This window comes from Anomaloglossus baeobatrachus, chromosome 7 (assembly GCF_048569485.1).
Source record: "Anomaloglossus baeobatrachus isolate aAnoBae1 chromosome 7, aAnoBae1.hap1, whole genome shotgun sequence".
Lineage (NCBI taxonomy): Eukaryota > Metazoa > Chordata > Amphibia > Anura > Aromobatidae > Anomaloglossus > Anomaloglossus baeobatrachus.
Window position 1 is genome coordinate 305,915,845 of NC_134359.1, and position 15,624 is coordinate 305,931,468.

Consider the following 15,624-nt stretch of genomic DNA (forward strand, 5'->3'; position numbering starts at 1 on the left):
CGCTGCGGCTGAGGGACCCGGTCTGCGTCCGCTCTTCCTGCTGTCTCTCCCGCCATCCGTACCGGTTGTAGCTGCCCCACCAATCGGTTTGCTGCCCCCACCACCGGCAGCGGAGTCCAACTTGCCCGCCCCAGAGGACAAGCCTGCAGGCGCCGCCCGTGGACGGCCCTATGAACAACCCGCACCGATCCCGTTGCCGTGGAAGGTTCCCCAGGAGGAGTCCGTCCGTGAGGCGAAGCCGTCGGTCCCGGAAGTGACCGCACCCGAGAGGGCCCCGGCCCCGACAGTCCGCCCGGCCGCAGAGGGAGTGAAGGCCAAGCAGGTGAGGTCTGCCGTCCCTGACACCCACGCCTCGGCTGAGGCAGCGCCAGGTCGCCACTGCAAGGCAGCACCCCAGGCTACATCACCGCAGGACCCCCCTAAGAGAGTACCGGTCGTAGCCGGTGTGAGGGAGGTTCAGCGGGGCCCGACCCGCGCGCAGGGGCACGCAAACTCCCCCTACTGGGACAGGGAGCCGAACCCGCTGGGCCGTGAAATTGCCGCCAGGGAGCAGCAGAGAGCTGAAGTGCTGGCCCGTACTATACAGGAGAAAGACAACCTGCGCCATGCCACTTTTCGGGTGCGGGGCCCGATCCACAAAGGCCAGGCCAGGTGATTCGACCCCCAGCGGGGGTACGGATTTGTGTACGAGATGGGCCTGGAGGCCGAAGTGTTTGTGGCTCGCAGGGATGTCAACTCCCATCTGCCAATGGGCCACCCAGGTCGTGACCTGCAAACGGGTGACCTGGTGACTTACACCCGACATTGCGGGGAGAGGGGATGGTTCGCCCTAGATGTGAAGCTGAGGGAAGGCTGCAGTGACCAGATGCGGTCCCAGCCCCCTCCCCCACCGTGCCGTCCGGATGTCGAGTTGGAGGAGGAGTGTGAGGAATGTGACCTCAAGTAAAGGCAGCGGCCCTCTGTTGCAACAAAGTTGTCCCCGTTGGGACCCTCAGCACCGTTTAAGTTTTTGAATGAATGAATGAATGATCAATCATCTGAGTTTGTAACCTGATTTTCAACAAGTGATTTACACCGTCCATAAAGAAAAGTTATTCCCGTTAATACCGTCCATTATATGCCCGCATGAGAAACTGCTCATGGACAAGGCCGAGAACTTGCAGGCCAGCCACGGACTTGTGGCCTTGTAAATAGTTTGCGGGCTGAAATCCCCCCTGGACGTGGGGTCCCCTGAAATGTCAGCCGGGTGTGAGTTACCGTACCCGTTCCCGCTCGGGTGACCTGGACCTGGACTGGGGTGAAAGGGGTGCTGCCGTTTCTTAGGGGCAGCATCAAGGTGTAGGTTGCTTGGGTGGGAGAGCGGAAGATCATGAACCAGTCCGTCCGTAATAAAAGTGTTTATATATATATATGCCGTTTAGTAACGTTTAAGAAAGTGTCCCCCATCAGGGAAGATAAAAAGTATACATATGTTGAATGTTTTTATTGTTAATTTATATTTTTCAGAAATAAAACCGGTGATGGACGGGCAGCCCACGGACGGTCTGCATTTCACCAAGGGGGAATGTGACGCCCTGGACTAGCCAGGTAGTCACAGACATAACACCTCACACACCCCCTCCCCCGGATAGTACACCATTCAGACACAAAACCCTTGTTGCATCCCTCCAGGGTCTGATGTCCACACCAGGTGGGGCGGAGCCAGGTGGTTGGCCCCACCCACCGAGGAGTTCACAGGCCTGGAGGCGGGAGAAGGTAGTCAGTTAGTGAGTGTTGAGTTAGGAAGTGACAGTGACAAAACGTGAAACTGCCTGTGTCTGGGTTGGAGCCCAGGCACTGTCAACAAGGTTGGCAGACGGTGGTGGCCATTTGCAGGAGTAGCGAATCGACACGGAACCGTAGGACCAGGGTCGGGCGGTGGCCTGCCGGTACCGAACCGGGGAGCGGAGTGAAGCTAAGCACAAAAGGCAGGGCCATCGGACCCCGACTAGGCTTGGAGCCGCCGACAAAGGTCAAATCCGAAAGTGACCGGAACCCCAGGGGTTTCCTAACACCCAAGACCCGTTAGAAGGCAACCGTCCACACCGTGAGATGAGGATATACAGCCACTGCCACAGGCTAGAGATCCAAGGGCCAGCGCCTGCGGGCATAGAGGGCTCCTTCGGCACCTATACGCCGGGGAGCGGGCTACCGTTGGGAAACCATCGGAGCCAAAACACAACACAGGTGCAGGGAAAGACAGCCACCATCAAACTGTCCGGGGAGAGCCAAGACACTGCAGCCAGCTGAAAACCAACCCCTACCCACGGAGGGGGAACCAACATCCTAGCTGCTCCCTGCCATCGCTCCCGGGATCCCCGTCACCAGCAGCGGTGGTGTTCACACAATCACCACGACCAATGGGTGGCGTCACGAACTTTTTCCTAAAACCAAACCACCCCCTTTTCACTCATGGGCGAGGAGCGCTGCTCGAGTCCCCGGGTCCGACTCACCGCTCGAGCCACCGAGCAGCAGCAGCAGAAGCACCAGACCCGAGCGTTAGCGAATGCGATCCCCCTCCGCCCGTGACAGCGTCACAAACTCTTATCCCTTGTAAATACCCCCTCCCTTTACATTTGAGTGGCCGCAGGACCCTGGGTCCGGAGACCCTCCAGCCACAGCAACCCCGGATCCGAGCAGTGCGACTGCTGCAGGGGTGGAACAGGGGTGGAACATATATATGTATATATACATATGTACATGTGGGTCCAGGGGCTCATTGCTGCTGCAGGCAGATGACGGCTGTGACACCCTGACTTTGTACATGTAGGGCGGGGGCTCATTGCTGCCGGGCATCATGAAAATTGAACAATTATAATTATCAACTTATTTGTGATTTTATTACTAGTGATACAAGAGAAAGAGGATGAGAATTATAAAATGGGTTTTTAGGAGCCACATCTGAGACACATGCTGAGTAAGACATGAGATCGAAACCTAACCATTGGCCGGTGCCCCCAACCCCCTCCCAGAGTAACGTTTACAATCCAGTCATTCCCTCAGTGATATCAGACGCTTCCTGCATTCTTCGTGGGGTCAGTAGATTGCGGCACACTCCACACTTCATACTTTGCACCTTTCTCACTGTTTTTCGCTCCTTTGTTTCCTTGTTGGCACCACATTGTATAATGACTGACAGGCAGCGGCGGGAGCCACACTGTACATTCTTCATCAGGCGGGGGCCACACTCTACATTCTTCATCAGGCGGGGGCCACACTCTACATTCTTCATCAGGCGGGGGCCACACTCTACATTCTTCATCAGGCGGGGGGCCACACTCTACATTCTTTATCAGGCGGGGGCTATGTGCCGCCCCTGCAGCGGTCGAACCGCTCGGATCCGGGTTCGCTGTGGCTCGAGGGTCTCCGGACCCGGGGTCCTGCGGCACCTCAAATGTGAAGGGGGTATTTACAGGAGATATAGTTCGTGACGCCACCCGTGGTGTGTGGTAATAGGGAGCACCGCCGCTGCCAATGGGAGTACCCGTGTAACGCCTGCCTGGATCCACAGACTCAGATGGGCTGTAATGGACAGACTAGAGGGAAGCCCCTCACCAAGCAGGACCCCCAGAACGCTGAAACCCTTTAACCCCTATACAGGGATTTGGAATTACACAGGGCCCCGGTGATCACTACCTGTGGAAGGCTGCAGTCTGATGAGAGTAGTCGTCAGGCAGGGTCAAACCAGGAATAGCAGAACAGGGACAGAATCGGCAGGCAAGGACGTAATCAGAAAACGGAGAAGAGGTCAAATCCGGATCGGGCAGCGAGGTACAAAAACAGCAGGCAGGAGGGTAGTCAGAAAACACGCAGAAGTCAGCACACAGGAATCACTAAACAGAATAGGACGGACCAAGAGCCAGGAAATCAGAACTACCTTTGACAGTGGTCATGTGACAGGAGGGGGAAAAAGAAGGGTGTGGTGTCTTCCCATTGGCTGCAGGTGAATGATGGCAACTTCAGCTGGAAGACACACGCCGCCCACAGTCAGCCAGCGGTACTGCAGATCCCAAGATAACCCAGCCCAGTGGATGATCGGAGCCTGCGCCCACCAGCGCCGCTGGCATCGACTCCTCTCCCATCACCAGCACCATCCATGGCAGGAACACGGCGTCGCCTGGCGATCGGAGCAGAAGTCACTGGAGCAGACTCCGGTGGTGACGTAACAACCCGGGGGCGATGGAGAAGGGGGCAGCTGAGATGTCGTCCCCTCCACAGGTAGGGGAGGCCTCGGGACTCTGGATGATGGGGGTTGTTGACTGGGGAGCGCAGGCTGGCTGATGGCAGAGGGGATCAGGTACTCACTCAGGCAAGAAGTTGACGCTGACAACGTGGTAAACCAAGTCTCTGGATGCCGCTGCCCTCTTGGGGGAACTCGTCCGGGTATCCGTCCCCTGCAGCACTGCCTAGTGGTTCTGTCGCCTGCCTCCAGGCACAGTATTTTAGAAGTGTCCAAATGGCCCGCAAGCTTGAAACTTGCTGGGCCCCGCTCCCTACTATGGGTAGTAGAGGAGCTTGCTCTCAGGAGCTCACGCTTGGGATTTCAGTGGGCTGCTTTGCTTGGAAAGCCCTATCCCCCTCATTGCGCTAGTGCCCCGATCTCTGAGCTTCGTGGGAACAGTCCATAAAGGCCCTGTCCTCCGCAGGTTAATTGCCGAGTTGCCTGAAGCTTCTCCCCGACCTAGGGTCCGTGTACCCTGATGTGCCTTCGGTCCCGAATCGGTTACTAAGTACTCCTGTGCCGCCTGGTCCTGTAACTAGGCCGAGCATCCTTTCCAGTACCCTGCGACCGGGTCTCTGACTCCTTTGCTCCAGAACCACTGTCTGCGACCAAGCCTTGGTCACTGTAGTGAGCTCCATCTCCCTCGGCCCCTCACTCACTGAGGGCCTCTCCGTAAACTCCTCTCTCTAGAGAGCTCCAACTCCCAGCTCCTCTCTCTCTGAGAGTCACTACACTTCTCCTCTGTCAGCTCTGCTCTGCTCTGCCACTTCCCCCCTCCCAACAGCCTGTCCGCCTCCTAGGTGAACTCCCCTATTCCAGCTCAGCAACCCACTGGTGTGCCTGACAAGGTGTGGTGTGAGGTGTGGTTGGGATTTGGATGCAGACGGAGGCAGTACTATAGGTTGGGAACCCAGAACCATGGGGATTTGAGTCCTGCACTAGAGAGAAAGAGCATGCAGTACCCTGTGAACGCCCTGACTAGTCCAGGGGCATCACAGCCACGTCTACATTTTTCATCAGGTGGGGGCCATACTCCACATTCTCCATCAGGCGGGGGCCACATATACATTCTCCCCAGCTCTAGATCCTGTCCGTACTCGGCCAATCACCTCTGATAAGGATGGGATCAGTTGCTTTCCCTCTTGGAGTGATACTTTTCTTGGCTGACAAGGAACATTATACCTGCAGCTCTCGGATCACAGAGGCCCCTTCATCAGGCAGATTTACAATAAGACTTTCCCTTCTGTAAACCTGACCGTTCTTCCTGCCGTCGTTTTCGGGGGATTTGCTGGCCAGAATTCCAGGAACCCCAGAGTTTTTGGGGCTCTGGTTGGGTTGCAGCGCCCGTCATGTATTAGGGAACAGTGGACCACGTTACACCGGTTCAGCGCTTCTTATTATGTTACTTTTTTACTGACTTTGTTCTTTTTATCATTATTACTGACTGTTCTTAGTCTCTCATCTGGAAATACATTTTGATGATTATCGGGGGGTATTTTGGGTCCGGTTGGTGTTCTCTGTTATCATTCATAGATCTGAGGTGAACAATACAGGACTCTGAGCTCTAGGAGTGTCAATAACATGAACAGAAACGTCCACACTGAGAATATTACTACGGTATGTGACTCATTAAGAAGGACAGAAAACCACAGATTGTGGAGTCCAAACACAGAGGCTCCGACTGACCCCGAGCCGCCTGGTTCACCCAGGGGGGGTGGATGTTGGGACGCACTTGGAAAGCCATCCTAATACAGTGAGGTATCGGGGATGACTATCCATGATTGCCGACTTTCTAGACAACAACCTGAGAGAGAAGAAAGTGGTTACACCGCGCCACATTGTCATCCCAGTGTCCCACACCCATCCAGGAGTTTTGTAGTGTTGGATTCGGTGGACCATGTTTGACCAGCATGAGATAAAAAGATCAGCGAGGGACGGTGTCAAGAAGTTTTTTTTTAATAAAGTATTATTAATATTTAACACATTATTACAGCATCAGTAATGTATCTGATAGACGACTTTCTACCCCATCACTGGGACTTGGTGGTGATTGACGCCCAAGGACCCTTCCCCCATTTACTATTATTTCACTACCCAACACAGGGCACTGAGAAAAGCCGGATCACTCAGACTGGACTCTTCAATGTGACCGGCGCCTCTGGAGCGACTGCTGGCTGGTGTATGTAACCGGCGCCTCTGGAGCGACTGCTGGCTGGTGTATGTGACCGGTGCCTCCAGGGTGACTGCTGGCCGGTGTATGTGACCGGTGCCTCCAGGGTGACTGCTGGCCGGTGTACGTGACCGGCACCTCTGGGGTGACTGCTGGCCGGTGTATGTGACCGACACCTCTGGGGTGACTGCTGGCCGGTGTATGTGACCGGCACCTCTGGCGTGACTGCTGGCCGGTGTATGTGACCGGCACCTCTGGGGCGACTGCTGGCCGGTGTGTGTGACCGACACCTCTGGGGCGACTGCTGGCCGGTGTATGTGACCGGCACCTCTGGGGCGACTGCTGGCCGGTGTGTGTGACCGGCACCTATGGGGCGACTGCTGGCCGGTGTATGTGACCGGCACATCTGGGATAACTGCTGGCCGGTCTATATGACTGGTGTGACTAGGTCCTTCTCCCATATCACACAATCAACAGAATGATCAATGGCTGTACAATCCAAAGAGCATTTATTCCACGCAAATCAAACGGTCCATAACATAATCCACAAAACAGAGGGTAAAAGTAGTCCAGAAATATGAATATAATCCAATAAGCCATAAATGTCCTGGTCTCTATGAGAAGTCCCATCTTCTCCCAGAGGTTCAATCCTTCTCCCTTCAAGTTCTTCAAACAGACTCCCTTTGTCTTCTCCTGCTCAACCAGACTGACTCTTCCCACCAGGTAAGCAGAGATGTTAGGTGGATTGTAGGCCCACTTCCCCCACACCCAGGGACAGAAGTACCTCAAGAGGCTTGCACTTATTTACTTACTTACTTGCACTGGGGGGGGTGATTACTTGCAAACAATACAATGTACACAAGCAGTACAAATAATGGACAGTGAACCAAGCTTAACCCTTTCAGCCCCGGGGCACTTTCCGTTTTTGCGTTTTTGTTTTTTGCTCCCCTTATTCCGAGAGCCGTAACTTTTTTATTTTTTCGTCAATTTTGCGATATGAGGGCTTGTTTTTTGCGGGACAAGTTGTACTTTTAAATGAAACCATAAGTTTTACCATATGGTGTACTGGAAAACAGCAAAAAAATTCCAAGTGTGGAAAAACTGCAAAAAAGTGTGATGGCACAATAGTTTTTGAGATGTTTTATTTACAGTGTTCACTATATGGTAAAACTGATATGTGGGTATGATGCCTGAGGTCAGTGCGAGTTTGTAGACACCAAACATGTATAGGTTTACTTGTATCTAAGGGGTTAAAAAAAATTCACAAGCTTGTCCAATAAAAGTGGCGTACGTTTTGCGCCATTTTCCGAAACCCATAGAGTTCTCATTTTTTGGGAGCTAAGTGATGGCTTATTTTTTGCGTCTCGAGCTGACGTTTCTAATGGTACCATTTTTGCGCAGATGCTAAGTTTTGATCTCCTGTTATTACATTTTGCGTAAAACTTGCGGCGACCAAAAAACGTAATTTTGGCGTTTGGATTTTTTTTGCCACTACGCCGTTTACCAATCAGATTAATTGATTTTATATTTTGATAGATTGGGCATTTCTGAACGCGGCGATACCAAATATGTGTATATTTATTTATTTTTTAACCCTTTAATTTTCAATGGGGGGAAAGGGGGGTGATTTGAACTTTTAGGTTTTTGTTTTGTTTTTTTAAATTTTTTAAAACTTTTTTTTTTTATTATACTAGTCCCCCTAGGGGGCTATAGCAATCAGCAATCCGATCGCTCTGCACTATCTGCTGATCACAGCTATACAGCTGTAAATAGCAGATACGCTCACTTCCTGTTTCCCTGGCCTCCGGGCCGAGTGAAAACGAAAGTGAAACGTCATAGCTACAGGCGTCATCACATGACCCTGTGCTACGATGGCAACCACCAAAAGTCACGTGATCACTCACGTGACTTCCGGTGGGGGCAGCGGTAAGTGAAAATCTTCACCGCACGTATATACATCTCGCTGCCAGACTTTGGCAGCGAGATGTAAGGGGTTAATGTTACGGGTGGAATGCGATTCCATTCGTAACATGTAGGCACACATGTCAGCTGTTGAAAACAGCTGATATGTGTGCCGATCAACGCCGCCTGCCCGCAGCAGGGGACGGGGCTTAACAGGACACGCTCCATGGCGGATATATCCGTCCATTGTCGTGAAGGGGTTAAAATAGGAATCTGTACAGCAAGATACACCTCCCCCATATCCCACCATCACAACCTCTCCCTCCTTCTGAATAAGTGAGTACACCATGAGGTCTACACAGACTCAGCTGTGGATAGTCCATCAGCGTTCTGGTGTTGGCTTCCATGCTTGTATTGGATGGAGAAGCTGTAGGTAGTCCCCCAGCGATAGGATTGGAAGGGCAATCTTCCTTTTGTGTTCTCCTTCACTCAAACTGTGTTTCCTGCATCCACAAATCGGCATTGTAGATCCCCCACATCATCTCCTAGGAGAATATCTGCAGGCAGCCGCTCATCACCCCAACCACACATTGCTTGATCCCAAAGCCAAAGTCCAGATCTACAGTCGCCTTTGGGATATTCTTCCTTTGTCCTCCAGCCAATTCAATAACAATCCCTGGTCCATGATGTATCGCCTCTGGCTGAACCACCCGGGGATCAGCTATTGTGAGAAATGCCCCGGAGCCACAAAATCCAATGACTCTCTGTCCATCCAGCACGACCTCCTGTAAGTGCTTACTCTGATGGTAGTTCGGCTGTAGAGAATGAACAGGTCAATTTGGTACAAGGTCATTCCTCAATCGACCACCAGGGCAAGTGTTTTGCAAATGCCCAGGTTGTCCACATCAATAACATCTCTGCGTCGTACTCCTTCCAATGTGCATTCTGGAGAAGGCAGTAGGAGAACCTGGTGACAAAGGCCGGAGGCAATACACTCCAACAGGGGCATCTATGGTGCAGGGGGCAGCGGTACACTCCGGTGGAGGTGGTGGTAACGCTTCCTCAGGTGGGATGGAGTGCACAAAATGCACCGGACGAAGTGCAGGTGCATAGGGGTCCCTCCGAATCCTTGCGGGACAACTGGATTGCAGGTGCCCAGGTTGTCCACACCCATAACATCTCCACTCTGTGATTCCCCCAGGGCGTGGTTGGAACTGTTGGGGTCCAGGATTGTGAACCGCAGTTGTCATCGGCCTGCAGCTGCGTGGAGGTGCAGGTATAACTGGAGAGGGTCGGGATGCAGGAGCAGGCTGTGGCTTATTGTCCAGAAGCCTCCTCCATTGCGGTCGGATAGTAAGGGCCTCATCAGCCAGGGCAGCAGCTCTATCCAAGGTGCACAGCGTGCGCTCTCTGACCCATTCCCGTATTTCTGAGGGACACTTGGAAAAAAATTGTTCTATAAGAATTACCTGTATAACGTCTTCCACAGTGAAGGCGTCTTCCCCTTCCAGCCATCGCCGACATGCCTGGGACATCTTATGGGCATACATCCTAAACGATCCCCCCGTGGTGCATGGGAGGTCTCGGAACTGTGCCCTAGGTGAGTCTGGGGTGATGGCATGGTAATCCAGGATAGTCCGCTTTACAATGTTATAATCCCGGTTCTTCTGTGAGTCAATGGTGCGATAAGCCTCCGCCAGGCTTCCGTTCAGGAGTCCCACTAACAAACGCCTCCAGCCAGAGTGGGGGACCTCCATCACCGCACACTTCTGCTCAAAGTCCTTGAAGAACCCTTCCACATCTCCGGAAGCCTCATCAAATGGCTTGAAGTCCGCCCGGGTGATCCGCACAGGCTCCCGGATCGCTGGGTTTACACTCCAACTCACATTATTCCCTCTGTCGGAAAACATTGCTTCTTGTCTCCTCTGTGCTCGGCGAGCAGCCTCCTCCTTATATTTGTGAGATACACTGAGGCCAAGAGCCGCCATTTCTTCTTCGAACCACACCACCCACTGGCTTTTTGGAGCAGGGATCCCCGTCCCCAGTGCTTCTCCGTCAGACATCTGGGAGGAGGTGGACTGCCTTGCACCCACCAGTAGATCAATTAAGGCTTCTTTACTCAGTCCCTGGTAGTTCAGGCCCAGATCTTCTGTAGACTGATGCAGTCCAGTTTCTGTACTCACTCTGTGGGTGGATCTCCATTAAACTGTGCTCTGTTGATCCCACCGCTGCCACCAGTTGTCACAGGGTCCTTCTCCCATATGACACAATCAACAGAGCGAGAGATGGATGTACAATCCAAAGAGCATATATTCCACGCAAATCAAACAGTCCATAACATAATCCACAAAACAGAGGGTAAAATTAGTCCAGAAATATGAATATAATCCAATAAGCGATAAATGTCCTGGTCTCTCTGAGAAGTCCCATCTTCTCCCAGAGGTTCAATCCTTCTCCCTTCAAGTTCTTCAAACAGAGTCCCTCTGTTTTCTCCTGCTCAACCAGACTGACTCTTCCCACCAGGTAAGCAGAGACGTTAGGTGGATTGTAGGCCCCCTCCCCCACACCCAGGTGTATGTGACCGGCGCCTCTGGGATGACTGCTGGCCGGTGTATGTGACCGGCGCCTCTGGGGTGACTGCTGGCCGGTGTATGTGAGCGGCACCTCTGGGGTGACTGCTGGCCGGTGTACGTGACCGGCACCTCTGGGGTGACTGCTGGCCGGTGTATGTGACCGGCACCTCTGGGATGACTGCTGGCCAGTGTATGTGACCGGCACCGCTGGGATGACTGCTGGCCGGTGTATGTGACCGGCGCCTCTGGGATGACTGCTGGCCGGTGTATGTGACTGGCACCTCTGGGGTGACTGCTGGCCGGTGTATGTGACCGATGCCTCTGGGGTGACTGCTGGCCGGTGTATGTGACCGGTGCCTCTGGGGCGACTGCTGGCCGGTGTATGTGACCGGTGCCTCTGGGGTGACTGCTGGCCGGTGTATTTCATCAGCGCCTCTGGGGTGACTGCTGGTCGATGTATGTGACCCGTGCCTGTGGGGTGACTGCTGGCCGGTGTATGTGACCGGCACCTCTGGGGTGACTGCTGGTCGATGTATGTGACCCGCGCCTGTGGGGCGACTGCTGACCGGTGTCTTGGCGTGAAGGAGTTAATATCCACGGACCTCCCATCCTTCCGGTACCATCTCTATCTTGCTCGGCTTCGTATAATGAGAGGATCCCGCGTTATCTGAGGCTTCTATCTTCTCAGTGATGCAGCATCAAGTCACCTGTGTCCTCTGTCGCCATTTATTTCTAGCTCTTTTCAGCACTGCAATCATTTTTCCCTTGAGGATCTGTGGTGCTCCTGAGGCATCAGGTGCCACAGGGTACTGTATCCAGTTACAGGTGCAGTACTTATACCAGGTTCCTGGGAGACCAGTACCGTTAAACACCAAACAATACCATTTAAAACACACACACATTTATTTGTGCTTTTTCCATACTGGGTAACAGGCTAGAGACGGATCTGATGGATGGCCACCTATTGGTCGGGACTTACCCAATCCTGCTAGTCAGGAACCCGGGAGGGGGAGGGGCTAGTCTGGACAGTGGAAAGGGACATTTGAAAGTTAGTCAGGAGTTGACGTTGAGTCAGGGAGGGTGTGAGGAGACTCAGGTCCAGTGAGAAACATGAGGAGGGACATCGGTGGGCTAAAGGAGTATGGTCGCCGGAGAGAGTACAGTGTCTACTCACGGGACCGAGCACAGGCGGGGTGCAGAGCCCTAGTTCAAGAGGACGCTTTAAGCTCACCTGTTAGATCTGCCAGGTTAGGGGATCATCAAGGTTCCTCACCGACTTTAGAGTCTGGGGCACAGCAGCAAAGAGGGAAACTGGGAACTGGGACAGAGGTTCAACCCATTGAGAGGTTCAAGCTGCCTGCCGTACGGGCCAGGACTGTGAGACCAGGAGGGGACCCCAAAACGCTTCAGGCCACGGGGACCCACCAATTACAGAAGGGTGCATGGAGGTAGAGCTTACCAGGTCATCACACCAGCACTGGGATCAAAGGAACACAGGATCACCTGAGACCCAGATTGTCAGAGACCAGCACCAGATGGGTGGCGGTACCACAGAACCAGTGAGTAAAGAACAAGTTGAACCGCAGTCCCTGTGTCATCTGAATTCTTTCCGTACCTCTGCATCACCAATTTTCACTATACTACAACCATCATCAATCTTCCCTGGGGCTTAGCTCTACTTGCGGAGGGCCATAACATCCAAGCTGCTCAATACCACCAGTCCCAGCCGTGAGAGACTACGCAGCGGCGGCTCCCTCTCATAGCCGCATACCGCAAGTGGTGTCATGTATTTTATTTAATATTGACTATAACTCCCATCATCATCTCCCCTTCATTTATAAAAAGACACCGCCAGGGTCACGGAGATGTTCTCTGGTGGGCCCAGGAATGATGTTCTCTGGTGGGCCCAGGAATGATGTTCTCTGGTGGGCCCAGGAATGATGTTCTCTGGTGGCCCCAGGAATAATGTTCTCCGGTGGCTCCAGGAATGATGTTCTCTGTTGGCCCCATCAATGATGTTCTCTGGTGGGCCCAGGAATGATGTTCTCTGGTGGGCTCAGGAATAGTGTTGAGCGGACCCGGATCCGCAAAATCCGAATCGGCACGGTTTGAGCGCCGGATCCGAGTCCGACCAGTACCCGGGATTCGGGGTGCACGATCCGGATCCGTTTTTTTTTTCTCTCTCTCTCTCATGATGTTCTCTGGTGGGCGCAGGAATGATGTTCTCTGGTGGCCCCAGGAATGATGTTCTCGTGGGCCCAGGAATGATGTACTCTGGTGGTCATGCATTCTCCAGCCCGACACTGTGCATGCAATATGTGACTAATAATAATTGTAGCAATTTAGGGCGATCATTGGGACAGGAGAACGAGGCTCTCAGAGTCAAGGGACTATAACCTGAGCAGCTCCGGTGCGGTCACCACACTGAGCAGACCATGGCCTAGGACTGGGACTAATGGCTGAACATCTGATGTGGCCCCAGGACCGGACAGCAGCTCTCTGTGGCCTCTATCATTACCACCCCCCTCTGTTATCAGCTGCAGATGGATGTGACCGTATTCACAAACTCCCCAATATACAGGACCCAGAAGAACGACCTGAAAGTGTCCTCATTATCTCACATTACATATGACATTCCAGGTACAACATAAAGCAATTCATCCCGGATTGTGACCTTCCTGCCTGGATCATTAAGGAAATGTCCAACCTGTAAATATGCTGCACAAGATAACAAGCAAATAACTGAAGAACTCTGAATGGTCCAGAAACTTCCTTATATACTTCCCTAACAGAATATATAAAGTTCAAATGCCATATACTAAAATATTTCATTGTTGCTGACAACCAGCCTGAGTACATGTGTGAGAGGTGTCAGTATAGCGCCCCTGAAGCCATCAGGGAGCTACAAGGTACTGCATCCCCACCAGGATGCAGAGCCTACCCCCTAGGGACCCAGAATACCAGTGTCGGTGACAACCAAACACTCCAGATAATCCCTGTTTATCCCCAATTCCCCCATAGAATGGTATCAGACTAGGGTTGGACCAATGGATGGCCGCTTAGAGGTGCAGCCAATCCAGTCCACTAAATGACCAAGAGAGAGGGGCAGACAGTAGGCCGTAGTCAGTGTAGAGTGGACAGTAGACAGTTGAGAATAGACAGCGGAGAGTGAAGTCGACAGGAGGCTGATAGAGAGAGAGAGAGAGAGGAAGGACTGTCAAGAGTGTAACAGTGACCTGTGGGACCAGGCAGTTAGTTGCCGGTGGAGTACGGTAGAGTACTCCCGGAACTACGCACCAACGGGGTACAGAATCCTAAGTCAGGAAAACGCTCCAGGCAGACCTGATAAAATCTGCAGAGTGAAGGGGACCATCAAGGACCTCACTGACCTTGAAGTTTGGGACACAGTAGCAACGGGAGAACCGGGAGCAGGACCAAAGACTCCAACCCCACAGGGTTCATGCTACCGTCATACGGACTACTTTAGAAGACAACCAGAAGGGGACCCCCAGTTGCTCTAACCCTAACCCTAACCCCACCAACCAAAGACAGGTGCAGGGGAAAGAAGCCACCAGGTCACTAAACCGGCACTGGAACGAAGGGAACCTGCGGTTAGGACCAGTCAGCCTCGGGTGACCAGTTAACAGCTTGTAGCGAGTAACAGAAACAGTTACACTGCAACCCCTTGTGTGGCCTACCTTCTTCCTGCACCCATCCACATCACCTACCCTCTGGGGCCCGGCCCTGCTGGCGGAGGGCCTAACATCCAGGTTGCCCCTAACACCAGCCCCAGTAGTGAAAACTGTGCAGCGGCGGCTCCATCCATATAGCCGCAAACTGCAAGTGGTGTCACGTGTGAACATTATTCAACAAACCCCTGTAAATATATCCCTTTTTTTCAAAACGCACCCAGGGCACGGAACCGGGCAACGGCCACCAAAGTGACATTCCCCAGTTAAACACCTCCCGGGACCGAGTACCCCATAACCCTGGGTGACACATCAGCTCCGCCCCCTGGGTGATGACATCACTGATATAATGACATGTGATCAGACATGAGGCCACACCCCTTATATACAGCACCAGCCTAGTAAACTAGTAAATTTTGAGATGCAGTAAAAAGTCACTTGGTCTGGACAATGCAACTCTCATTACTCCTACCTTGGACTTGTTCCTCGCTCTGCTTTTGTCTCTGGTGATGAATTTGGGGCTGTCCCTTTCTTTCCTTCTTTTGTCTCTGGTGATGAATTTGGATCTGTCCCTTTATTTCCGTCTTTTGTCTCTGGTGATGAATTTGGGGCTGTCCCTTTATTTCCGTCTTTTGTCTCTGGTGATGAATTTGGGGCTGTCCCTTTATTTCCGTCTTTTGTCTCTGGTGATGAATTTGGGGCTGTCCCTTTCTTTCCTTCTTTTGTCTCTGGTGATGAATTTGGATCTGTCCCTTTATTTCCGTCTTTTATCTCTGGTGATGAATTTGGGGCTGTCCCTTTATTTCCGTCTTTTGTCTCTGGTGATGAATTTGGGGCTGTCCCTTTATTTCCGTCTTTTGTCTCTGGTGATGAATTTGGGGCTGTCCCTTTCTTTCCTTCTTTTGTCTCTGGTGATGAATTTGGATCTGTCCCTTTATTTCCATCTTTTGTCTCTGGTGATGAATTTGGGGCTGTGCCTTTATTTCCGTCTTTTGTCTCTGGTGATGAATTTGGATCTGTCCCTTTATT

General features: G+C 52.5%; 1 protein-coding gene across 1 annotated transcript in view; it reads right to left on the bottom strand.

Annotated features, from left to right (window-relative positions):
* LOC142246577 (uncharacterized) overlaps positions 1-15,161 on the bottom strand; it is a 112,603-nt gene extending 97,442 nt beyond the window's left edge. The window contains exon 1 of the mRNA XM_075319643.1: positions 15,068-15,161. The gene's annotated coding sequence lies outside the window, so the exon portion shown is untranslated. The remainder of the gene's footprint in view (positions 1-15,067) is intronic.
* Between the last annotated feature and the right edge of the window lie 463 nt (positions 15,162-15,624).